The sequence below is a fragment of the Panthera tigris genome, chromosome F3 (genome assembly GCF_018350195.1).
Source record: "Panthera tigris isolate Pti1 chromosome F3, P.tigris_Pti1_mat1.1, whole genome shotgun sequence".
Classification (NCBI taxonomy): domain Eukaryota; kingdom Metazoa; phylum Chordata; class Mammalia; order Carnivora; family Felidae; genus Panthera; species Panthera tigris.
Window position 1 is genome coordinate 63,699,323 of NC_056678.1, and position 26,454 is coordinate 63,725,776.

General features: G+C 41.5%; 1 long non-coding RNA gene across 1 annotated transcript in view; it reads right to left on the minus strand.

The window, feature by feature from the left end:
• Nucleotides 1–281: 281 nt before the first annotated feature.
• The window catches only part of LOC122235834, a 77,869-nt gene continuing 51,696 nt past the window's right edge, over nucleotides 282–26,454 (minus strand). The window contains exons 4-5 of the long non-coding RNA XR_006213910.1: nucleotides 20,855–20,926; nucleotides 282–1,438 (exon numbers count right to left, since the gene is read on the minus strand). This is a non-coding gene — a long non-coding RNA (uncharacterized LOC122235834). The remainder of the gene's footprint in view (nucleotides 1,439–20,854; nucleotides 20,927–26,454) is intronic.

Sequence of the window (26,454 nt, forward strand, 5' to 3'; positions counted from 1 at the left end):
GACTTCAGCTCAGGTCATGATCTCACGGTTCATGGGTTTGAGCCTGGAGCCTGCTTCGGATTCTGAGTCTCCCTCTCTCTCCGCCCCTCCCCAGCTCCCCCTGGGTGTGTGTCTCTCTCTCAAAAATAAATAAACATTAAAAAAAAAAAGAAGAAAGAAAACAAGAAGTGCACTTAAAAGTAAGGTTTCCAACTCAGAGTGAGCTACCTATTTTTTAATTAATCAATTTATTTATTTATTTATTTATTTACTGAAAACTAGACGTTACAGTTCATTCCATCTTCATAATTACAGACCTTACAAGGCAAATACAGCAAACTCTTCTCCCGTTTAACCAGGTGCAGCATTTGGGCACTTTTCTGATAAACACAGGTTGGCCTAATTAATCGGCCTGGGTTGAAAGCTGGCAACCGCAAATCTTTGCAACGTAGGATGTTCCTCCACAGTGACTCCAAGGATCTTAACTCCTCAGCTACACTGTGAGCTCTGAAATGGTTTTTACTGCAACATTTTTCAAGCTTTCACATCTTAACCTGAAATCTGACCCCTCGTCTTACGGCAGGGAACTCTGTTCAAGCGGTCTTCCTGTTGGCCAACCCAGTCCGCCAGCGATCTTAACAGTTATGTACAAATACAGCCGTGCTCCCGAGCGCTGATTAAAACTTGTGCTGGGATCCCATTTCAGAGCATCAGCTCCCTGAGGGAAAAGAGAGATCCAACCAATTGCTTCCATGAGTCATAACCCCAGGACCGTGTACCTAATGTCCTTTGCAGCAAAACTCAAGAGGTCAGGCAATCTTCATCATCCTGACAAGTTTATCAGTGTTTCCATACAAAGGACATTCGGAGCTGATCCCAGACCAAGCACTGCAACCACAATCCCAAGAAATCATTCCGTTTTAGCACAAAGAGTGCCTGCAAGATGCCAGAGTATGCGAGAAATCATCTCGAAGCAAAGAGTGATGGTTCATCCTCTTACAAGCGAGAGGAAATCCAGGAGGAAAGAAACCTCCTCCCTCCTAAACTCCTCATTCACACTGATGGCTACTTTCACAGCCTTAACTGACGAAACCCAGTGCCCTCTACTTCCTGATTCAAGGAGTCTATTTTTAAGGTGACCGTCAAGGTCAAGAAGAACTGTGATCTATGAATTCTAGTTCTTCAATGGGAAGCTCCTTCTCCATTATCGCTTTCTGAACACATTGCTGCTAGCGCTTGAAGAGGTCGGTGCGCGGGTCCCCAGAGCCGTCCCCGTTGAGGAACCTCTCGGCAAACCAGTGATTAAAGCACTTATCTTACGGGTGCTTCCTGTCCGTGCAGGCCTCCCCTGCGCTGTTCATGGTCATGGCGACGGAAGTGCTGGGCTACCTATTTTAATTGGCGTGAAGAAGCTTCCAAAAGTCTTCAAGACTGGAAAATAACTTCGTTGAGAGATTCACTGCAAAAGGCCAATGAAAAGTTAAGGACATAAGAGGCATCTAAAACAAAAGACTGTGAGACTAGCATGACTCCCCTTTTTCACTCGAGTATTCACACCCTACTCGTTCCTTATCTGAATTGCCTTCCACTCTGAAAAGACTACAAGGCCATAAACACGAGCCTGACAAGGTAGTGACCTTGTGGACACCTCCCGTATCTACCCTCAGAGGAATTCTCCAGTCAATTGCTATCAGTTATTCCCTTAAATAGCCGAGGGGAAACTAAAATTAAAATTAGGGGTGTCTGGGTGGTTCAGTAGGTTAAGCATCTGACTTTGGCTCAGGTCATGATCTCAGGGTTTGTGAGTTCGAGCCCCGCGTCGGGCTCTGTGCTGACAGCTCGGAGCCTGGAGCCTGCTTCCGATTCTGTGTCTCCCTCTCTGTCTGCCCCTGCCCTGCTCACACTCGTTCTCTCCCTCCCTCTCTCTCTCTCTCAAAATAGTAAGTAAACATTAAAAAAAAAATTCTTTAAGCTATTTTTAAAAAATTAGTGGAGGGGCACCTGGGTGGCTTAGTCAGTTGAGAGTCTGACTCTTGGTTTTGGCTCAGGTCATGATCTCATGGTTCATAGGATCGAGCCCTATGTCAGACCCTGTGCAGACAGCTCGGAACCTCCTTAGGATTCTCTCTCATTCTCTCTCTCTCTCTGCCAAAATAAACAAACTTTTTTTTTTTTTTAATTAGTGGAAAACCTTTCCAAATTCAGATAGATAATGGAGCTACCCTCGACTTCAGATCCCTCTCAGTCTAGAATCTGCAGATGGGATCTTGGGGAAACTGGCAAAAACTGGCCAAGAGTAAGAATTTTTTTTTTTTTTTTTTTAGAGAGAGATGCAGGGGCTTGATCCCACGACCCTGGGACCATGACCTGAGCCAAAATCAAAAGCCAGATGCTCAACTGATGGAGCTACCCAGGCACCCCAAAGAGTGAGAATTCTTATCCGAGTCAGCTCTCCTCCATCTCTGTAGTGCCTGGCCAAGAGAAGAAAATACAATTTCTCATTGTCTTTTCCTTTCTAAATTCAGGCTCCTGTGACTTTGGTTTGGGGGTATCCATTACTTCCCAAATCTTTCTTTCTCAGGAGCATCTACTGCCTTGTTATTTGTTTTGTGTCCTGAGAACTTCATGTGGCAACTGTGAGGTTGGAGGCCCCCAAAATACGGCTAGACAGAAACATGGGTTGCCCCTGTCTCTAGCTGGAGTCTTTCCAACTGCTGCCAGCTCTCAGAGAATTGTCTAAGTCCTTCTTTTGGCTGTCTTTGGGAGTGGCTCTGGATCTTGGGAGGATTAATACCTTTTGCACCCTCTTTGGGGGTGCCTCTTAGGTCCATGGGATTGTTTAATATTGCAGGAACAATGGGGTGCCTAGGTGGATCAGTTGGTTAACCTTCCAACGCTTGATTTTGGCTCGGGTCGTGATCTCAACAGTTTGTGAGTTGGAGCCCCATGTCAAGCTCCACACTGGCAATGGGGAGCCTGCTTGGGATTTTCTGCCTCCCTCTCTCTCTATCCCTGTCCTGCTCACTCTTTATCTCTCTCTCTCTCTCTCTCTCTCTCTCAAAATAAATAAACATAAAAAAAAAAATACTGCAGGAACATTTACAGTTTGTCCTAGCTGAAACCGGACAAGATATTTGAAATGATTTTTTAAGTAGCTCTATGATCAGAAGTTGACTAAATTTGAAGCGGATAATCAGAGCCCAGTAGAAACTTTGTTTTTTTCCTAAAGATGATGCATTTATTTTGAGGGAGACAGAGAGACACTGCGAGCGGGGCAGGGGTAGAGAACGAGGAAGAATCCCAAGCAGGATCCCTGCTGTCAGCACAGAGTCCATGCACGGCTCCAACTCACGAACTGTGAGATCATGACCTGAGCTGAACTCAAGAGTCGGATGCTTAACCCACTGAGCCACCCAGGCGCCTCCCGATAGAAACTTTACATACTCGGAGGAGAAGAAAAACATTCCACAACAAAGAACTGTAAATCTAGAACATAGGTTCTTCTGATTTCTAAATTAGTTGAGATCTTTTTCCTGATATAAAGAAGCAAATTGAAGAAAACGTAGCTGGCCTAGTGGGCCAGCCCTTTAAATGTCATTCAGGTTGCAACCCAATTCTCTGAGGAATTAAAAACAGCTCTTTTTGTCTTGTTGAATCTTTCAAGAGCAGAAGGTCAGCTCTATGAGCAATTCAAAGCCTACCTACCCTTTTGCTGATTCCAAAACTTCCTCTATGTATTTCAAAAGGTTTGTGGGTATTGTCGAATTCTAATTTACGGAATGGAAGTCATTCTCGAAGAAACTTGCATTCTTTCCCTGTGCTTTCAAGATAGAAAATTCTACCCACTCTTCTCTAGGAACCCTTATCTGGGCTAGCTCTGTGAAGTGTAAGGTTTAGGAAAGCAATTCTTATCAGAAAAAAAAAAAAGAAAGAAAGAAAAGGAAAGGCTATTTGGAAACTAAGCGAATGAAAAATCTTTAAACTTTTCACAAATATTAAGGAAAAGTTTAGGGGCGCCTGGGTGGCTCAGTGGGTTAAATGTTCGATCGTGATCTCACGGTTCCTGGGTTTGAACCCCACATGGGGCTCTGCGCTGACATTTCGGAGCCTGCTAGAGATTCTCTTTTCCTCTCTCTCTGCCCCTCCCGTGCATGTTCTCTCTCTCTCTCTTTCAAAATAAATAAATAAACTTAAAAAAAAAAGTTTCCAGGGGCGCCTGGGTGGCTCAGTCAGTTAAGTGTCCGACTTCGGCTCAGGTCATGATCTCACAGTTTGTGAGTTCGAGCCCTGCATCGGGCTCTGTGCTGACAGCTCGGAGCCTGGAGCCTGCTTCGGATTCTGTGTCTCGTTCTATCTCTGCCCCTCCCCCACTTGTGCTCTGTCTCTCTCTGTCTCTCAAAAATAAATACATGTAAAAAAATTTTTTTCCAAAATCTTTTCGGTAACTTGAAATCTTAATGTCGTACTAAGATAAGTTAAATGATGGGTATCTGTTGCCTATCCAGATCATTTCTAAATACAATACTGAAACGTTACTTCCTGAACAGAGGTTTATCCACTTTTGGCTTCCTTTTACAGAGTAAGTAAAGGTGTCTGGGTGTATTAGTAAACGTGGTTGGTGCCACATTGAGTGAGGAAGAAAATGCTAGAAATTATGAAATGTGTTTGTAAATTTGCCAGTCCAAAGAATGCTAGCCTAACAGTCCACAATTGTTTACCTCTTAGTTTTCACTAAGAATTAAGGATTCTGAGGGTTAAGAATTCTAATTAATATATGTAATTAAATCTACAAGAAATAATAAGGGAAACGTCTCTAAGCAAGCAAAGTAGTATGTGTTTTTGGTAAGAAGAGGTATGAGAGACGGAGATCTTTTTGTTAAGGGAAAAAGAGAGTAAGCTTGTCCTAATTAAAATAATTGTTCCAAAATGAGAAAGAGGAACAAACAGGACAAACTTTAAATGGAGATAAAAAATGTATAGAAGACTTATGGAAAATGAATCTTAGGAAAGCAATTTTAGGTGTGGTCAAGCCGGCTAAGATTGGAATGGGTCTATTTAAGTTTTGTTTTGTTTTTTGTTTTTTAAGAATTTTAACGTAGGAACACCTGGGGGCTCAGTAGGTTAATCGCGTGACTCTCGGTTTCGGCTCAGGTCATGGTCTCTCGGTTTGTGAGTTCGAGCCCCACATTGGGCTCTGGGTTGATGGCGCGAAGCCTGCTTGGGATTCTCTCTCCCTTTCTCTCTGCCCCTCCCCGGCTCTCTCTGTCTCTCTCTCTCAAAATAAATAAATAAAGTTGAAAAAGGAATTTTAATATAAAAAATACACCGATGCAAAATTAGAATTTGGCTTTCTCTTTGTCGAAAATGTAGCTGGGGTGCAGGTGTACAAGAACAGCAGGCTCTGGGAGTCCCAGACAGACGAGATCCGGCCACCCGCCCCTGACAAAATCCAAAGGCAGAGAGTTAAGTAGTGGTAAAAGAAGAAAAAGAATTTATTTCAGTGAGGCCACCACCAGGAAGACAGCAGAGGAACGGCTTGAAGACGGTCTCCAAAGTGCTGAAAATACGTCCAGGTTTATATAAGGAAAATGTGGGACAAAGATGGGGGAGTACATGCATGTGGGCAGTCAAGGTCAGGTGCATCGTTGTCTTAGGTTCAATCTCAAGCTGCGTCTTGCTGGCTCGGGGCACTCCTGATTGCTTGAGGGGTAGTTTCAGTTCCCATCACGGGAAGCTTTGCCCGCAAGGTCTTTTGCCAGAGTTGAGTTAAAGAAGCATTTCATCAATTAGAAAGTTTGAGGTCAAAGTGAAGGTAGTTGAAGTCCTCTTTCAAAAGGACAAAGTTTCCTTGGACTCTCGGTCAGCTCCCTTTTTTTTTTTGATGGAAGTATCGACACACAATGTTACATTAGTTTCAGGTGTACAACATAGTGATTAGACAAGTCTACACTACGCTATGCTCAGGCAGGTGTAAATACCATCAGCCACCATACAGCGTTTTACAGCACCATTGGCTATATTCTCTGGGCTGTATCTTTCATCCACATGACTTATTCATTCCATAGCTGGAAGTCTGTACCTCCCATTCCCTTTCACCGATTTTGCCCTTCCCCCCCACTCCCTCCCCTCCGGCCACCAGCAGTTTGCTCTCTATTTATGGGGTCTGTTTCTACTGTTTGTTCATTTGTTTTGCCTTTTAGATTCCACTTATAATTGAAATCTGCTGATATTTTTGTTTGACTTATTTCACTTAGGATATTCTCTAGGTCCAACCATGTTGGTCTGTTCTCGGTAAGAGCTGTGAAAGATTTTTTTTTTTTTAGTTTCGTTATTCTATTAGAGAGAGAGAGAGAGAGAGAGAGAGAGAGAGAGAGAGAGAGAATCTTAAGCAGGCTCCACGCTCAGCACAGACTCTGACAAGGCTCCATCCCACAACCCAGGATCATGACTTGAGCCGAAAGCAAGGATCAGATGTTCAACCCACTGAGCCACCCACGCTCCTGAAAGTTGTTGTTGTTGTTGTTTTTTTTAACCTTTTGGGTAATCTACCTGGAAAGCAATGATTTTGTGTCTTACCAAAATAATTTCCTGTGCTTCATGTTGTCTTTTTCAGGTCTTTGATTACTTAAGAAAATTCAGTCTTCTCAATATTAAAAGAGCTAAGTATTAGCTCATATTAAAAGAGCTAAGTATTAGCTCTTTTATTATTTTATTAAGCTCAATAATATTTTATTAAGAGCTCATAACTATGTAACCTTCCATATTTGCCTTTAAAATCTTTTATTGTCACTTTTATTAAATAGGTAATTATGTATTATTTCATAATGATCTGCGATGTTATTGAGTCAAATGTTCAAACCCTTTGCCATTTTGACAACTTTTCTAAATCATTCTAAATAGAGTCTTTGTGATTTGAGATTTCCTACAGGGTCCCTGGAAACCTCAAAGGACTTATCACCTCTGTGAAGGAGAGCTAGTAAACTAATTAGGCTTATTTGGTGTGTTAAGTTATATGGGAAGCATTATAAAGTAAGAAGTGATGTTAAACCTTCTTAGGTTATACGCATGTGGATCTATTTACTGATTTAGGTATTCCAGAAATTGTTTAAAGGTTCTAGAAATTTGTCAGTAGCCTCATTGTTCAGTTATCACCCTAAATTATTTTTTGCCACAGAAATAACTACACTTGCTTGTGAAATGAACTCTCATCAGATCTTAACCCACGGGCATTTTTAAGTTTTTTGGTCATTTACAGGCAATCACTGTTCCAGTCTGATGCTTTTGTTACTGAACAATCTATCACAGCCACGAACTCAGGAAATGAATGAGTCAGCCCCGGTGCACTGCCCTGGCCAACTGCTCCAACTAGGGGAATGAATCCCAAGGTTCATTGACCTAGACAAATCAAGGTCACCTGTCCTGTCTGGGTTTGCCAAGACTGTGGCCTAACAAGCAGCCAAACTCCTCACTCAAGAAGACAATAATGCAACAGATGAGGTTTGGGAAGAGAAAGGGGAAAATTGGTTTTGGTGCCAGCAGCCAGGGGAGGTGACAGACAACCAAGCCTTCCCAACCAACTGCTTCACTTACAAGATGGACACCTAGAATTTCATAAGGAGAGGTGGGGGGAGGGGCAGTACAAAAAGAGAGCAGGCGGAGAGCACATGATCATGGGTGGGGGTCAGTATGTGTTCTTGATCATTGACCAGGAAAGGGGTGTATGGGGGTGGTCTTCTAAGCATCTCTTGCTATCAGGGCTTTTCTGGCCTGATGGTTGGAATGTTCTCGGTCCTTGCAAATACTTTCATCAATGCTTCAAGAAAGTGCAATAAGAAATGAGCACAATGGGGGGCACCTGGCTGGCTCAGTCAGTGAAGCATATGACTCTTGATATCAGGGTCCTGAGTTCAAGCCCCACACTGGGAAAGGAGCCTACTAAAGAAACAAACAAACAACAACAACAAAAAATGAGCACCATGGGTTTCAGTTAGAGCATGAATTAAGTGGTCTTATTTGTTTCTGTTTTTAAATGTTGGGATCTACTTTTGAGCAAGAGAGTCCCTAACACTTTTACAAAAGTGAGACTCATAGAACCCTACTAAGAATTCTTGACTACTAATCGTGGGGTTTTGGAGTAGTGGGGGTCCGGAGCTGATGGCCAAGAAAAAAGACGTCTTTGGTGCAAAAAGGTGATTTTATTAAAGCACAGGCACAGGACCCACGGGCAGGAAGAGGGACACTGGGGTAGTGAGGAGTGACTCATTATATACTATGGAGTTGGGGGAGGTAAAGGCCAAAGGGAAGCCTCTACAAGGACTTTCATATGCTAAAGAGGACTCAAAAGATGCCAGGGGTTTTGCTATCGTCAAGCTAAGGTTGTTTTCCCTCTAGGAAGGCATTAACATTACCGCAGTAGGGGGTTCCTGGAGAAATGTTCTACTCTGTGTTTGCCTCAAGTATTTGTCACTGGGCTGCCAGTTATAAGGAAACTTAATTTCACCTGCCATTTCCTTCTTGCCTTGGTTCCCCATATCACGATGGAAGGGTGAGGTTGGGGCTCCAAGAAACCGAGTCTACAGGTTTCTGGAGATTAGGCGATTGATAAGATCGCCTTTTTCTTGTAATTTACCAAGATATTTGTAAACTGATGGAGACCCCAGTGCTCCGTGACTGTGATCTCTGATCAGCTAACCATGTTTTCCCCTTTCCTTTGTTCCTGGGCAGCCAGGAGAGCCTGAGGAATGTCACACCTGGGGTGGGTGGGGGGGGCTGTGTTTGTGGGTGACAGCTTGCCTGAGGCTCCCTCCTCGCTGCCACTGTTGCCAAATTACAAAGTGTTGAAATTTGAGTGTATATTTCACAACTGAGGGAGGCCCCACCTGACATCTGGTCCTCTACAAATGCCAGAGACATCAAAATCAAGCTCATTAGAATGAGAACATGCTGACACCGCGACAGGGACTTCTTCCGCCCAAGACACTGGCATTAGAATCCTGGTGCCTCCCCCTCTCATCACGACCCCCTTTCACCCTTTCACACCTGCTTTGCCATTCTTCTTTCTCATTCTGCCACTTGGAAATGTAATGCTGTTGCAGGATTTTCTTTACCTCAATACCCAGGGTCGGTTGTCCCGCGGCTTCGAAGACTACCGAGATGGACACAAAATGAGTAGCAGGCAAGAGCTTATTAGAGTGTAAGGTCAGAAAGTAAGAGTAGGAGGAAAGCTCACTTTACAGTGCGGACATTAGAAAGTGAATGCCCGAGGATCACAGGCCATGGGCCTCGTTTTGGGAGGTTCTGGTCACCACCCCCTTCCCTTCCCCCTTGTTCCTTCTCAGCTCCTACCCTTATTGGCTGGATAACTCTGGGTGCTGGGTTGTCCATTCCTGATTGACTGGTTTCCACTGTAGGAGGAGTGACCTATGGCCATACTTAGGTCTTTCAGTCAAATTCCTGAGGGAAACCTGAGGGGGAGTAGGTGGGGTCTGTTACATTCTTTTTTAATTTTTTTAATTCAGTTTTTTATTTTTAAAATTTACATCCAAATCAGTTAGCATGTAGTGCAACAATGATTTCAGGAGTAGATTCCCTAGTGCCCCTTCCCCATTTAGCCCATCCCCCCTCCCACAACCCCTCCCGTAACCTTTATTCTCTATATTTATGAGTCTCTTCTGTTTTGTCCCCCTCCCTGTTTTTATATTATTTTTGTTTCCCTTCCCTCATGTTCATCTGTTTTGTCTCTTAAAGTCCTCATATGAGTGAGGTCATATGATTTTTGTCTTTCTCTGACTCATTTCGCTTAGCATGATACCCTCCAGTTCCATCCATGTCGTTGCAAATGGCAAGACTTCATTCTTTTTGATTGCCGAGTACTACTCCGTTGTATCTATATACATCTTCTTTATCCACTCATCCATCGGTGGACATTTGAGCTCTTTCCATACTTTGGCTATTGTTGAAACTGCTGCTATAAACATGGGGGTGCATGCGTCCCTTTGAAACAGCACACCTGTATCCCATGGATAAATCCCTAGTGGTGCAATTGCTGGGTCGTAGGGTAGCTCTATTTTTAGTTTTTTGAGGAACCTCCATACTGTTTTCCAGAGTGGCTGCACCAGCTTGCATTCCCATAGGGGCCTGTTACATTCTTAAGAGGAACCTTAAGCCTGAGGGAGTCAGACACTCCCAGCATTGTTCCAAAATAAGTGTTTTTCCCCACCCAGGGAACTCAAATCCTAATCCTTCCCTCTCTGCATATTTTATCCTATCTTTTCCTATCATAATGCTATCGTCTGTATTTCTGGAGCTCTAGCAAAGGGGGTAGCCTATATGATTTTTGGGTTCGCCACCAAAGACCACACTTGGTCCACGATGCTGCTGATCCTGTCATTTTGCCCATTAAAAACTTCTCCCTGATTTCCAGTGCTTCAGTTTAATGGACCAAATGAAGCCCCTCTCTGATGACTGAGCATGAGGCATGCTGAGGGGCCAAAGCACAAACTAGCACCCCACCCCACCCCACCCCACCCCCACCCTGGTGGGATCTGTGTGATGGGACACTCCTGCTACCCAAGAACAAAGGAAAGGGGTTTAAGTGCTTGCCATGGTGATGTGGGAAACTAAGGCAAATGAAAAATTAAATTCCCTTACTGTCTATATTCCATTGACAAGTCCTTGAAACAGGCAGAGTGACCTCCCTCTAGGAGCTCAGCTGCAAAAAGGATGACACTTTGCTAGTGGCAGAAGAAAACCTTGGCTTAATACTGTCCCAACCTTGAGGATCCTGTAATTCACTTCCTTTATCTCAACTGCCCCAGGTTATATGCTGGCAATCAAGCTCCAAGCTTATGCCCCCCTCCCCCCACCACCTCCCCTCATATGCATCTGAAGGGTCTCAAGACTGAGGTTTCATTAAAGGTGATAAATAGTGTTTCTCCACCAACAGCTAGCCCCTCAAGGTCCTGGAATCCTTGCTTCCAAAATTCCTTAGACTTAATCTATCCCTGACCCTCTCCCAACCTGAGGGCATATAATGAGTTACTGTCACAACCCCAGTGCAGCTCTTCCTGTCCACGGGTCCTGTCCCCGTGCTTTAATAAAATCACCTTTTTGCACCAAAGACATCTTCAAGAATTCTTTCTTGGTCGTTGGCTCTGGATCACCCCACCATCACTCCAAGACTTCATTATTCTCTATCATGTCAGACTCCTTAAAATAAAGGACATCAAACTTGTTCCTTCATTGTCATTTGACAAAACAAAAGCATAGAGTAATATATAGTTAACACATTAAGAGACCAAAACTAATAGTTATGTAAGCATATGAATGCTTACCGGGGAGGAGGTATTTTATACGTATTATCCTTAACACAACAATTTCAGAAGGTAAAGTATATCATCCTCTGCACATGAAGAAACAGTTAAAGGATAAACCGAGGCATATTAAAATGTCTTAGTTTATTTGAGCAAAAATCAATTCCTGTTGGGAATCTGGACGTGTTTTGGAGCAGTCCACCGACAGAAGCTTGGGGAAAGACTTCTATAGAGAAAAGGTGATAGCAAAGCAAGGTAATCATTTTATTGGCCCTTGCTTAAGCAGTTGCATTATTTGCAAAAGCCTAGTTGGCTGTTGTTGATTTTTTGTGAAGGGGAGCAGAATATGCTGCCCCAAAACATGCCTCTTTAGCATAAAGATTATCTTGAGCTGGTTATTTTTAAGTAAGAGCAGACACAAGAGAAGGTCTGAAACCAAGTAGGAGTTAACTTTACATTTACATTTATAAGGGAATCTCCACTTTTTAAGGGTGTCTCTCTCTGTACCAAGATGAGAAGGATGACTCTGAATCACAAGAAACCCTTATCAATGGAGAGGGCACAGACTTAAGTCTCTGTAAGAACTTTATGTTTTCCTGTGCTTTTGCCAGTAACTTCCTATAACTGGTTCCCCCTTCCAATTTTTTATTCTTTTGTCTTTAGCTGAAGATAACATTTAAAGTGATGGCTTGGGCCATCTTGGGGAGTCACACAGTTTTCCTGGATGTTTCCTTTGTTTTGTTTTTTTTTAATTTTTTTATGTTTATTTATTTCTGAGACAGGGAGAGACAGAGCATGAGCGGGGGAGGGGCAGAGAGAGAGGGAGACATAGAATCCAAAGCAGGCTCCAGGCTCTGAGCTGTCAGCACAGAGATGATTTAAAAATCAGGAAGTCCGCCCCCACCTCCCCCCACCAGAAAGTCAAGAAATTCCAGTGATTACATGCATAGATTTTGGAGACAGACAAACCCAGATGATCAAAAATCTCACCCTTGCTAGCTGTGTAATCTGTAAAAAAAAAAAAATTTTTTTTATACTTTATTTATTTTTCAGAGAGAGAGAGCACAAGTGGAGGAGGGACATAGAGAGAGAGACAGAGACAGAGACAGAATCCGAAGCAAGCTCCAGGCTCTGAGCTGTCAGTACAGAGCCCGATGCAGGGCTCAAACTCACAAACTGTGAGATCACGACCTGAGCCAAAATCGGACGCTGAACCGACTGAGCCACCTAGGGTCCCCGAGCTGTGTGATCTTTGATTTGTTATCTGATGAGGGAGCAGAAGGCAAGCTGAGGGCCAAGCACAAGCTAACAACCCCCCACCTCCAGGTAGGATATGTGTGATAGTCCTCTGGCACTCCTGGCTGCCCAAGGACAAAGGAAAGGGACAGAAAACCAATGATTAACTGATAGAGCTCACAGTCCTTTGGGACATGAGACTCCTTCAGTTTATAAATATCTTAGTAATATTACAAGAAAAGGGCAATCGTACCAATAGCCTAATCTCCAGGAACTCCTACTGTGTTAACGATAATGCTTTGCTAGAAGAAAGACAGCCTTAGCTTGACAATAGTAAGGTCCCTGGCATTTTATGAGTCCTCTTTAGCATATGAAAGTCCCTCTGGAGGTTTCCCTTTGGCTTTTACCTCCCCTAACTCCACAGTATATAACCAGTCACTGTTCACAACCTCAGTGCAACTCTTTCTGTCCGGTCCCCATGCTTTAATAAAATCACCATTTTTGCACCCCAAAGACTTCTCAAGAATTCTTTCCTGGCTGTCAGCTCTGGACGCCCATCACTCCAAAACCCCATCAGTCATCACTGTCATTAAAGGACCGGGAGAGTCTAGTCTACTGCTTCCAGTGGGGAACATTATCTATGGACCCACTTTGGAAAGGGCCAATTAATGCTATAAACTCCAAGGACCCCAGTGCCAGACACTCTCCGATTCTGGCCACTTGATACAGAAGGTGCTCTTTGCTCTTCTCTGCTTGGCTGGGTTTTGTTTCTCTTCCTCTTAATACTCTGACCACCCTTTTAGTGGATCCCCGTGATTGTTTTATCAGTTCTCTCTAGGGTTTCCTCATTACAGCCACTTCCTTAAGAACTGAGCCACCCCATGCAGCACTACAATCAGCTGCTGATCCAAAAGAAGAGAAAACCTGGGAGGAAAGACAGCCAGAAGGGAAGAAAGGAGAAAGAATGACTGAGTTATGGAGACTCTGGTTTGAGGTATCTCAGCCAGGTCACCGCACTAACCTCACCAGCCTACCCCAGAAACTTCCTCTGAGAATTCATGTCTTTGTGCTAAAACACTGTCATCTTTAACAACCTCTTAGAAATGCAAATGCCCTAAGCTAAGTGGGTCATTAACTTCAGACTATGCATTTGTTTACTGTTTCCCAAAGCAGCAAGGTACTGAAGAATTTTGGTGACAGGAGAAGGAACTACCATGACAGAAAGGCTATTTCCCAGGAAGCTGAGAGCCATGACAAAGTGGCGGGGGGGGGGGGGGGGGGGGGGAGGGGGGCTTAGACAACAAAAGGCTATCCCTGGGGACCTAAGTTAGGAAGGAAGAGATGAGACCTGATTTTAGACCTACCTTTCCCACTCAGTGGTCTTGGACAAGGCATTTTGCTTCTCTGGACCTCAGCAGAATGAAGGGAATGGACAGGATGCTCTTTATCAGATAGGACTTTTGCAAATATTCTCTTCCAGTCTGTGACTTGTCGTCTGATTCTCTTGACAACATCGTCTGTAGAGCAGAAGTTGCTAATTTTAATAAAATCCGTCTTGTCAATTCTTTCTCTAATGGAGCATACTGCTGTGTTACACGTAAAAAAGTTATTATCATATCCAAGGTCATCTAGATTTTTCTCCTTTGTTGTCTTCCAGGAGTTTTAAAGTTTTGCATTTTACATTCGGGTATATGGTCCATTTCATGGGCAGGAGACACAAAAAAACCTCCATGTTGTTCCGCCATCTTGGCTCCTCTCAGGTCAATGGTACATTTTGAGTTACTTTGTGTGAAGGGTTTTAGGTTGGGGGCTAGATTCACTTCTTTGTAGGGGGGTGTCCAGTTAGCTGTTCCAGCACCATTTGTTGAAGAGACTCTTTTTTTCTCCATTGGATGGCTTTTGCTTCTTTGTCAAACATCAGTTGAGTGTATTTATGGGTCTATTTCTGGGCTCTCTATTCTGTTCCATTGATCTATTTGTCTATTCTTTTGCCAATAACCAGATGTCCCTTAAGAGTTCTTGTTCTAACCAGTTCTTCCTATTCATTGACCTATATGTTAATGAAGATAAACGTGGACTTATATTGGGCAGGAAACGTTTCCTCTACCCTACAATATTCTTTTGGTTAGTCTAAGAATTAATTTGGCGTGCAACAGATTAACAGGGGAAAATCAATTTAATTGCATTCATACAGGGGCTCCATCAGGATAGGAGGCCCCCAGTCAGTCAGGCAATTAAGTCTTATATGCCATCCAGAGCTAAGGAGAAAGAGGTAAGGGCCTGGAACTTCTTCTTTTTTTTTTTTTTTTTTTAACGTTTACTTATTTTTTTTGACACAGAGAAAGACAGAGTATGAACGGGGGAGGGGCAGAGAGAGAGGGAGACACAGAATCCGAAGCAGGCTCCAGGCTCTGAGCTGTCAGCACAGAGCCCGACACGGGGCTCAAACTCATGGACCGTGAGATCATGACCTGAGCCGAAGTCGGACGCTTAACCCACTGAGCCACCCAGGCGCCCCGGGTCAATTCATAAGGGAAGGAAGTCAATTCATAAGAAGATGAAAAAGAGTACATTTTTTGTAAACAAATATCTGCTGGACCATACAGAAACAATGGAACGTAACTTCCTCCCTGTGTACCCCTAACTCACATCATACTGTAATCCTCTATGGAGATATGGTGGTAGCTCCCTTTCTGGAGAAGATCCTTGGTCTAAGTTCCTTTAGGCAGTTACTGTAAGATCAAAAGTTCTTCTTGAGCCTTTGGTTTCTTAAAAGTAATTAGCCTACAATTATCCACATGCCAAAGAGACTCATTTTGGGGCGGTGAATTTTGCTCCTTTGAAACTTCTCCAAAAAGTTTCTTAGTCCAGAGGCTAAGTTGGTAGATGATTTCATCTTACTGAAACAGTCTCTTAGTCCTGACAACAAGTCAGTTCAGTTAAACTCGTTTCAGAAGGCAGCGATGCAGGTATGCTCCCAAAGTTGGGCCAATGGTTCAAGTAATCAGGTATTAAATAAGAGACATTTTTATAGGGATAAAAAAAAACATTACTTAATGATTGGAGCAAATTATCAACTCAGCTTCTGAGTGCTGAAGGCAGCCAGTTGAGATGACTTTTAAGTGTCCACCTTGAAGCACCTCTAGACAGAGTGAGAGCAGGCCGTGTCAATCTGGCATGAAGATTATCCACGCATGAGCTGTTGTGGTGATTTCTCTAAACTTTAGGTTAAGTCATTCATATTTCGTTGGTAGGGCTTCAGGTAAAAGAGTAGCTTCATTTCCCAATGATTTCAAGTCAGATGGGTGAGACAAAAATTGAAAGCATTCGTTTGGAGAGTTGTCAACAGACATTAGAGGCCCCTGGTAGAGTCGGGATCTAGTCCACTTTACAATGAACAGTATCAGAATCTAGTAATCCCAAAGGTGTGCTACTGAAACATTTTTCCCCTCCATAATCACCTCAATTTCTGGCAAAGATAAACAAAGTAAGACCAATCTATTTGCAACATAAGTCTAGTTTCAGCAAAGTTGGCCTTTATTATTTGCATAATTTTATGATTTGCATAATGCTTTATTATTTGCAACAAGAATGGAAGTTAATCATATAGGCTGCAACTTCTCATAAGGAATCTCCAAATTAAACTTCTGATCTCGAGACCAAGAAGCCAAGCCAAATACTTGGCATCAGACTTCACCTGCAAAATTTATAGATTTGGGTTCATTCTTCTCTTCTCAAGGTCCCTGAAATATCCTGAGATTCCTGCACCTGCCAGGAAGTGGCATTCTTTACTCACCCGGTAAGCTGCTGGGAACCCTATAAGCAAGGTATCAGGCCAGTATTTCCAAAGGACTTCACTGGCTCCATAAAGTCAATCTTAGTTCCTTAAAGCTCTCTGACCACATCTGGGTCTATAGACATCTCTCTCAAAGATGACATTCCAGTCAAAGCCTTGGTAATATAAGCAGTATTTCCAATCATGTCCTGTTCCAAGGAGAATAGATTCTCATATGCAAATAAATATATTGGCATAAAAATAAGAATATTCACTAGGTTTTCCAATTCTGGAGGGGTCCAGAGGGAAGAAAAAGATAAATGTTTCCATTCTGCTTACAATTTGTCAAATTGCTATAAGTCATAGTTAGTTTAAGAAGAAAAGTTTTGTTACATCTAAAAAAACAAAAAATTAAAGAACCAGCAATATTTGAAACAAAAAGTCATAAAAGTTATAATTATCCTCAGTCTATTCAGTCCCATGTAATTAATTCTTGTTCTCCTTAAATCCATTTTTTTCCCCATTATTCCTTTTTCTGGAATACTCAGTTCAGTTTCAAGATCTTTTTTTAAAAAATGTTTGTTTGTTTGCTTATTTATTTATTTAGAGAGAGAAAGAGAGTGTGGGGGAGGGGCAGAGAGAGAGGGTGAGAGAGAATCCCAAGCAGGCTCTGCACTGTCAGCCTCACAAACTGTTAGATCATGACCCGAACCAAAATCAAGAGTTGGATGCTTCACCCACTCAACCACTCAGGTGCCCCCAGTTTCATAACCTTAAAGGTGTTTTCTAGCAATCCTTATCAAAATAACACTAGCATTCTTCACAGAGCTACAACAAACAATCCTAAAATTAGTATGGAACCAAAAAAGGCCACGAATAGCCAAAGCAATCTTGAAAAAGAAAACCAAAGCTGGAGGCATCACAATCCTGGATTTCAAGATATATTACAAAACTGTAATCATCAAGACACTGGCACAAAAACAGACACTCAAATCAATGGAACAGAATGGAGAACCCAGAAATGGACCCACAAACATATGCCCAACTAATCTTTGACAAAGCAGGAAAGAATATCCAATGGAATAAAGACAGTCTCTTCAGCAAATGGTGCTGGGAAAACTGGGCAGCAACATACAGAAAAATGAACCTGGACCACTTTCGTACACCATACACAAAAATAAACTCAAACTGGATGAAAGACCTAAACATAAGACATGAAGCCATCAAAATCCTCCAGGAGAAAGCAGATAAAAACCTCTTTGATCTTGGCTGCAGCAACTTCCTACTCAACACATCTCCAGAGGCAAAGGTAGCAAAAGCAAAAGTGAACTATGGGGACCACATCAAGATAAAAAGCTTCTGCATAGCGAAGGAAAGAATCAGCAAAACTAAAAGGCAACCGACAGAATGGGAGAAGATATTTGCAAACGACATATCAGATAAAGGGTTAGTATCCAAAATCTATAAAGAACTTATCAAACTCAACACCCAAAAAACAAATAATCCAGTGAAAAAATGGGCAAAAGACATGAATAGACAATTCTCCAAAGAAGACATCCAGATGGCCATCCAACACATGAAAAAATGCTCAACATCACTCATCATCAGGGAAATACAAATCAAAACCACAATGAGATACCACCCCACACCTGTCAGAATGGCTCACATTAAAAACTCAGGCAACAACAGATGTTGGGAAGGATGCAGAGAAAGAGGATCTCTTTTGCACTGCTGGTGGGAATGCAAACTGGTGAAGCCACTCTGGAAAACACTATGGAGGTTCCTCAAAAAATTAAAAATGGAACTACTCTATGACCCAGCCATTGCACTACTAGGTATTTATCCATGGGATACAGGTGTGCTGTTTCAAAGGGACACATGCACCCCCATGTTTATAGCAGCCCTATCGACAGTAGCCAAAGTATGGAAAGAGCCCAAATGTCCATTGATGGATGAATGGATAAAGGAGATGTGGTATATATATATATATACAATGAAGTATTACTAGGCAATCAAAAAGAATGAAATCTTGCCATTTGCAACTACATAGATGGAACTAGAGGGGGTTATGCTAAGCGAAATTAGTCAGAGAAAGACAAATACCATATGACTTCACTCATGAGGACTTTAAGAGACAAAACAGATGAACACAAGGAAGGGAAACAAAAATAAAAACAGGGAGGGGGACAAAGCATAAGAGACTCATAAATATGGAGAACAAACAGAAGGTTACTGGAGGGGTTGTAGGTGGGGAAATGGGCTAAATGGGTAAGGGGCATTAAGGAATCTACTCCTGAAATCATTGTTGCACTATATGCTAACTAACTTGGATGTACATTTAAAAAGTAATTAGTTAATTAATTAAAAAATAAAAAAATTAAAAAGAATAAAAAATTTTAAAAAGGTGTTTTCTAGGGGTGCCTGGGTGGCTCAGTCAGTTGAGCGTCTGGCTTCAGCTCAGGTCATGATCTCATGGTTTGTGAGTTTGGGCCCCGTGTCGTCAGTCTCTGTGCTGACAGCCCAGAGCCTGGGGCCTGCTTCGGATTGTGTCTCCCTCTGTCGCTGCCCCTCCCGCGCTCAAGCTCTGTCTCTCTCTCTCTTTCAACAATAAACATTAAAAAAAAATTTTTTAAAGGTGTTTTCTAGGTTCCATTTCATGAGTCTCCCTTAAGATGAAACACTTTTTCAGGAATTCTTTTGTAAAATCATCTGAGTAAAAAAGTAAATGTCTGTAAATGATAAAAGACTTAAAAATGGCATAAAAGTCTGATTAGAGTTCATTATAATGCAATTGCTGAGGAAATTTAGTTATTTCTGTGACATACAATATTTTCAGACAATAACTAGATTTATGACTGATAATGTTATACATATCACATATCATAATTTTAGGAATTTTATAGAATTTCTAGAACATTTATATTGATAATATTTACCCACACAGCATAATCTAAGAAGGTTTTACGTCACTTATTTGACAATGTTTCCCATGTAATGTAACATATCAAATAAGCCTACTTAGTTTAATAGCTTTCTTCTATAAAGAGAGAGAACAAATGTTTTGGTTTTTTTTTCAAGGACCCTCTGAAAAAAGTTATTCTGAGGTTTAAAAAAAAAAAGCTTCGTGTAGGATTTGATTTTTTGGAACTTTGTGAAAAATATTAAAATTTGGGGTGCCTGGCTGGCTCAGTTAAAAGGGCATAAGATGCTTGATCTTGGGGTCATGAGTTCAAGTTCCACACTGGGTGTAGAGATTACTTAAAGATAGATAGATAGATAGATAGATATAAATAAGTAAGTAAATGAACTTAAATAAATATGTGTGTGTATAAAAGTTTTAAAAACAATCAAATAGGATCATAAGTTACTATGTAGTATTAATGATACTTAGTTATCCATTTAACCATGGTGACAAAGATTTTGCAGGCAAACACAGAACATTAAATGGCTGTAAGAAGGGAAAACGTAGGTCTTATAATATTGAGAAGATTCAGTTTTCTTAAGAAATCAAAGACCTGATTAAGACCACATGAAGCACCAAATATTATTTTGATAAACACAATTTTTTTTTTTGTTTTCTGGGCACATTACTTTAAAGGCAAAGAAAAACCCTTCATAATCTCTTGATATTAAGAGCAGACCAATAGTCCAAGAAAAGTTTGTCCTCCTAACCCATAGAAAAACCAAATTTGGAGGTGCCTGCTGGTTTAGTTGATAGAGAATGCAACTCTTGATCTTGGGGTTGTGACTTCGAGCCTCGTGTTAGGTGTAGAGATTCCTTCAAAATGAAATCTTAAAGCCAAATTTTAATTTTGTACCAGCTTACTTTTGACATTAAAACTCATTACTTAATTAAATTCATTCCAATATTAGCCAGTCTTCGAATTTTGTGACCATACATAAAATTTACCTTCAAAGATTTCTTGCCCATAAACCTTCTACAACTTATTATTATTTTTTTTGACATTCAGATTTTGTCCTTTCTCTTTCCCATAACCAGTTTTACTTTAGGACAAGTTTTCTTTCTTTTCCCTCGACAAAACAAATCCATATCTTTTTCTTATCCTACCTTAATTGTACTATTATTTCTAGTAGTTTTAACTACATATATTAATTAAAATTAACCCTTAAAACTTTAATTTCTGGTGAAAACTAAGTAGCAAGCAACTGTGAAATATGTTACATGAGCATTCTTAGATTGGCAAATATATGAATACATTTCATAATTTCTAGAAACATGTGCTTCTCTATACGCAATCTTTCAATAAAACCCAAAACGTGTTTATTAACAGACCCAAACTTATCTTTACTTTCCCTGTAATAAGAAACCAGAAGTCGATAAACCTAGCTCAGTAATTAATGTTTCATTATTTTATCTTATGTGGAAATAATCTGGATATTTGATAAATTTCCATTATTTGACTTAACTTAACAAAACTTTAAGGTTTTAAGTTACCAAGGAGATTTGGGAAACTGTTTTTAGGTATGTATACTGGTGCAGAGAACAAAGGCAAAACAAATACAGAAAAAGTTAAAGTTTCTTATAACTTACAGCCTAGTGGTAAGTACTTGAGACAAAGTGACCTTCCTCTGGGACTTCAGCTGCCTCAATGTGAATACTTCCCTAAAAGCAAAAGACAACCTTAGCTTGATCTTAGCCCAACCTCCAGGATCCGGTAAGTCTACTTTAACATATGAAAATCCATTTGGAAACTTCCTTTATCTCTACCCCTCAAGATATATATTGATCATCATCCTCCAAGCATAGGGTCCCCTGATACACATCTGAAGGGTCTCATGACTAAGGGTTTACCAGACAGTAGGAAATGACCTTATCCTAACAACAGCTTGCCCCTCAAGGGGGGGAAACCTGGCTTCCAAATTCCTCAGAGACTCAAGTGTCCCTAACCTCCTCCCAACGTGAAGGTATATAATCAGCCACTCCTCACAACCTCAGTACCTCTCTTTCTGCTCTGGATCCTGTTCCCATGATTTTTTTTTTCCCCAAAGAAATATGATTTTTAATTGTACTCAGTTTTCATCGTACTCATTTGTTGCGTGTATATTAAGTTCTATAAAATTGTATAACCAGTCTGGTTTCGTGCATCCACCACTGCCATCAAAGTACTAAACAGTTCCAACATTAATCGAATCTCTTGTGTTCCCCTTTTGCGACCACACTCATTTTCCTCCTCTGTTCTGCAAGCCATAAACCCCAGCAACTCTTACTCTGCCCTTTTTCCAGAATGTTTTCATTTCAAGAATGTTATATAAATGGAATCATACAGCATGTAACTTTTTGGGATTGGCGTTTTTCATTCAGCAGGATTCTTGGAGATTCATCCAAGCGGTGGCCTATATGGATAGTTTTTCCTGTGGGTAGTATTCCATGGTATGTATTCACTTGTTGAAGGATCTCTGGGCTGATTCCAGTTTTTGGCTATTATAAACAAAGCTTCTGCGAACGTTTGTGTACAAGTTTTCGTGTGAAGATACGTCTTCATTTCTCTGGCATAAATGTCCAAGGTGCGATTGCTGGCTCATCATATAGTTGCGTGTTTAGTTTTATCAGAAACTAGATTTGGCTGTACTATTTTGTCTTTCGACCAGCCACAGATGAGCGATCCAGTCTTTTCTTATCTCTACAACCGTTTGGTCTTGTCATTATATTCTGTTTTAGTCATTCTGGTAAGTGTGTAGTGATATCTCATTGTAGTTTTTTTTTAATTTAATTTATTTTTTTAATTTACATCCAAGTTACTTATCATATAGTGCCACAATGATCTCAGGAGTAGATTCCTTAATGCCTCTTACCCATACAGCCCATCCCCCTCCTACAACTCCCCCATCAACCCTCTATTGGTTCTCCATATTTAAGAGTCTCTTATGTTTCATCCCCTTCCTTGTTTTTAATTACGTTTGCTTCTCTTCCCTTCTGTTCATCTGTTTGGTATCTTAAAGTTCTCATATGAATGAAGTCGTATGATATTTGTCTTTCTCTGACTGACTACTTTCGCTTAGCATGATACCCTCTAGTTCCATCCATGTAGTTGCAAATGGCAAGATTTCGTTCTTTTTGATTGCCAAACTATACTCCATTGTGTGTGTGTATATATATATATATATATATATATATATATATACCACATCTTCTTTTCCATTCATCCATTGATGGACATTTGGGCTCTTTCCATACTTTGGCTACTATTGAAAGGGCTGCTATAAACATGGGGGTGCATGTGTCCCTTCGAAACAGCACGCCTGTATCCCTTGGATAAATACCTAATAGTGCAATGGCTGGGTCGTAGGGTAGTTCTATTTCTAATTTTTTGAGGAATCTCCATACTGTTTTCCAGAGTGGCTGCACCAGTTTGTATTCTCATCCCGTGCTTTAATAAAACCACCTTTTTTGTGCTAAAGAGTTCTCAAGAATTCTTTCTTGACCGTTCCCTCCCAAACTCCAAGATTTTACATCATATGCCATAACATATAATTATTGCTAGAAATGTTCATCTAAAATCTTGTTCTCCTTACATCTATTCAATGTACTGGTTATCAATAATTATCCCTAAATTACCCACGAAGGGGCACCTGAGTGGCTGAGTTAGTTAAACGTCCAGATTCTTGGTTTCGGCTTAGGTTATGATCTCGGTGGCTCATGAGTTCAAGTCCTGTGTTGGGCTCCACTCTCACAGTGCAGAACCTGCTTGGGATTCTCTCTCCCTCTCTCTCTGTCCCTCCCTGCTTGTGCTGTCTCCCTTTCTCTCAAAAATAAATAAATAGACTTAAAAATTTTTTTAAATAAATTACCCATGGAAACTTCATGAAACATTAGACAAAATCAGCCATTGTTTTTTGCTTTATTTTTGGCCGACAATTTTGTAACAGAGATAATATAAACTTGTAACTGAAGCAACGTGAGTTCACTCCTTGGTGAGTTAGAAACTGCAAGTTGAGGGGCGCCTGGGTGGCGCCGTCGGTTGGGCGTCCGACTTCAGCCAGGTCACGATCTCGCACTCTGTGAGTTCGAGCCCCGCGTCAGGCTCTGGGCTGATGGCTCGGAGCCTGGAGCCTGTTTCCCATTCTGTGTCTCCCTCTCTCTCTGCCCCTCCCCCGTTCATGCTCTGTCTCTCTCTGTCCCCAAAATAAATAAATGTTGAAAAAAAAAATTAAAAAAAAAAAGAAACTGCAAGTTGAGGTGTCCCACAAAGAAAACTTTCATTTGCCACAACTAAGGAGATCACAGGGAATGGTTTCCAAAGCTATGCCCTTGAGAGAGGGTGAATGGATTCCTTTGTTTGGAGTTAGGATGAATATTTAGATAGGAAGCTTTTGTCATAAGGTTGCCCGTGTGCCTTAAAATAATCCTAGATCCTAGAACTTGAATGCATCTGGGTTAGTTTCTAAGTATCGTTAAGATTTAGAAATGCCTAATTTACAAGGTCAATTAAACAGAACTCTTTTAGAATTAATTTTAGCAATACCATCCAGTGGTTTAAAAAAACAACAAAAACCTTGTGGCACCTGGGGTTGCCAACTTAGCAGTTGGCTAAGCTCAGGTCATGATCTCGTAGCTGGTGAGTTCAAGTCCCATATGTCTCTGCTGTCAGCAGGGAGCCTGCTTTGGCTCCTCTGTCTCCCTCCTCCACTAACGTGCACACACATGCTACATACTCTCTCTCTCTCTCTCTCTCTCTCTCTCTCTCAAAAATAAACATTTAAAAACATTAAAAAAAAAACAACCCATATCTATAATGTACATACATATAGACACATACAGAGTTCTTATAGCTTCTGTTTCAAAACAATATAAAACACACTAGCTTATAAGTACTAGTTGGAATAAACATAATTTTACTCACTCAGATGGCTGGTCTTTTACTTTTTGTAGAGAAGACTTTTAAGATTTATATTTGTCTGTGTAAATAATCTTAAGTTTGGGCACAACAACCCTTTATACAGTTTGTAGTTTTGAAAATAACTTTTTTCCTTTCCTTTCCTTTTTTTAAATTTAGTCTTAGGTGAGTATGGGCATTGTATTAGATACTTCTGTCATGAAAATCTAACCTTTATGCTTTGGAGCCAAAATATAAAGCAAAGACAGAGAATGGGTATAAAGAAGGGAGATAGGGACGTCTGGGTGGCTCAGCCGGTTAAGCGTCCGACTTTGGCTCGGGTCATGATCTCACGGTTCGAGTTTGAGCCCCGCATCAGGCTCTCTGCTATCAGCACAGAGCTTGCTTCGGATCCCCTGCACCCCCCTCTCTCTGCACCTCCTCTGTCATTCTCTCTTTCTCTCTCTTGAAAAAATAAATAAACTTGAAAGAAATAAAAAAATAAAGAAAAAGAGGGGCATCTGGGTGGCTCAGTCGGTTGGGCGTCTGGCTTCGGCTCAGGTGATGAACTCACTTTCTTGGGTTTGAGCCCCGCGTGGGGCTCTGTGCTGACAGATCAGAGCCTGGAGCCTGCTTCGGAGTCTGTGTCTCCCTCTCTCTCTGCTCCTCCCCTGCTCATGCTCTGTCTCTCTCTCTCTCTCAAAAGTAAATAAAGATTTTAAAACATAATAATTAAGAAGGAAGATAGTAGGTTGCTTTGCTGGGCAAAGGAGTTTGCAGCAGGCTAAGACTGCTGGAGGGAGGGACTGGGGTTGGGAGGTTTAGAGGGAAATACAGGATCTAGCTGGTTTCAACAGGAATTGTGTGTGTGCTGCTAACCTCCTTGGTCGTTTTCAGGGTGTTACTGGGTTCCTGAGACAAAAGGTAAGAGAGGAGGAGGGGAGGCCTGCGGAAGAGAGGGTAAAGTTTACACTAAAACCGTGCTTCACTGAAGGATTCATGCAGCCATTTTAATTTTTGTTCAGCTTTGTGTTTTAACTGAGAAGGAAAGCTGGTAAATGCGAATAAAAAGGGCCAGCCAGATGTCCGAGGCTTCTGCAATCTTGCTTGTCTCTTGCATAGCCAGCAGCCAGGAACCAGAAGCTTGACTATACTAGTCCCACCCAACGTGGAAACACATATGTATAAAAGGTCAGTAAAACCCAAGCCAGATGCTCAGCCTTTGGAGGTGACTCCGCTGGGCCGGGACCAGTGCAAAATAAACAGTCTTTTCTGATTCCCCCGAGTGCTTGTCGCTTGTCTCTTCCTGGGCGCCGAGTATTTGCTATAATATAAGTGGTTTCAACTTCTGGAGTGTTTACATTTCAAAGGTATGGTAACATTTATATGTTCAAGGACAGAAAAAGAACATAAGTCCCTCCAAGAAGTACTTTGGTTTCCTAAGGTCATTGATTTACAAATCCTTGTGATGAAGTTGTGGGTGATGGTGCGGTTCGTGGGGTCCAGAGCCGAAGGCCAAGAAAGAATTCTTGAAGACATCTTTGGTGCAAAAAAGTTGATTTTATTAAAGCATGGGGACAGCACCCAAGGGCAGGAAGAGCTTCACTATAAGTGTGGGGGGTAACCAATTTATGGAGTCCAGGGAGATAAAGTCAAAAGGGAGTTTCCAAAAAGACTTTCACATGCTAAAGACTTACTGGAGGCCTTGGCTAAAGTCAAGCTAAGGCTGTTTTTCCCTCTAGCAAAGCATTAACATTAAGACAGTAGGGAGTTCCTGGACTTTAGGCTCTGAGGGGATTGCCTTTTTCTGATAATCTGGTGGAGACTTTTATCAGTTTGACCATTTGTTTTTTTGTCCTTTCCCCTTTGGACACTTAGTCAGGAGTGTCCAAGGAGTATCATGCATGGCCCTCCTGGTGGGGCGGCGGGGTGGGGTGGGGCTACCTTTCGCTTTGCCCCTCAGCCTGCCAGATGTTGGACTGCCTCTAGGGCTGCCTTTGTTTTTTGTTTTGTTTTTGTTTTTTTTTTTTAGTTTTGCACAGCTTTGTAAGATCAGGACAGGTGCTCTCAAATTTCTTTTCTTTTCTTCTTTAGTGCAGGGCAATTGTAGTTCCAATGCCCTGATTTTTTTTTTTTTTTTTTTTTACAATATCTGCAAATGTCTGAAAGCCAAGAGGAAAGGGTCTGAGTGGACTTCAATTTTTGTTCTTGCCTAATTTCTGTTTTCCATCTTGTTAAGGGAGTCCCTAAGCCCAGCTGTTACACCAATAAGACAATTGTTTAGAACGAGAGCTCTCCAAAAAAATTTTTTTTCTTT